Below are 1,001 nucleotides of genomic sequence, written 5' to 3'. Positions count from 1 at the left end.
GAGAACAGATGGAATAGGCTGAGAGAAATCTGATCTACGCGAAATATGTTCGTAAAAGCAATAACTATCATGGCCTTGGCCTTATAGTGAAATCAGCCTTAGCCAGCAATTAAGAATGGAATACTCGCACATTATTTGCCAGGTTAAGGGCCAGGACACACTACATACTGCCGAGTATAGCAGTATTCAACGAGGAAATAGGGATAACAAATTTTGAGTCGAATTCGAATATCACTATAGGGTATATCAAAACTTAATTGTCAAGTGTCAACAAAATAATGACTTGGTGTCGAAGGGATATCATCTTTTTAAATTATTTTTTAATTATAATTTATGATTATAAGGAAAAATGTCCTCTATTATAGTGAAATTAGTTATTTAATATCTATTTCATATCAAGAATTGTGATGTAATTTAGTTTAATTACGATTTTATATTCTAAGAATACAGTACTCTAATACGAAAAGTGAGTATCCTAGGTTTAGTTTCTAATTCTTCTTCTTGCAAATAATTGACCATAACTGTGCCACCTGTCAGGCTTTAAAGAAACCTTTGGAAAGCTGCGAATTGCTACGTACAGTTTGAAAGTGAGATAATCCCTTTTTCTCTTCCCCAACTTAGAAACCTGAGGGAGAAAAGTGGAATGAGAAAAGGAAGAACTTCATAAGATTCAGTACAGAGAATATCTGGAGAAACCAACATCTTCTAGGACATGCTGGAGATGGTAATTGAAACGGATGCAGTACCGCAAATAGCCCGGTAGATATCATACTAAAGTAGCATCCATTAGTTTTCTATTCAGAAAACTAAAAACTAAATCCTCTTCCAGAGAAATCAAGATGATACTTTATTTTATTACAACAGGCTAAACAAGACGATTTAGAATTACCCCAGGACGCCCTACGCCAAATTTTAGTGACCAATATTCGTAAATTGTCCATCTGTATTGGCTTAAGTGATATTGAAACACCTGACGCCATCACGTTGACGGCCAGGAACGA

The sequence above is a fragment of the Macrobrachium rosenbergii genome, chromosome 9 (assembly GCF_040412425.1).
Source record: "Macrobrachium rosenbergii isolate ZJJX-2024 chromosome 9, ASM4041242v1, whole genome shotgun sequence".
NCBI classification, from domain to species: Eukaryota; Metazoa; Arthropoda; class Malacostraca; order Decapoda; family Palaemonidae; genus Macrobrachium; species Macrobrachium rosenbergii.
Note: the sequence above shows the minus strand (reverse complement) of the source record.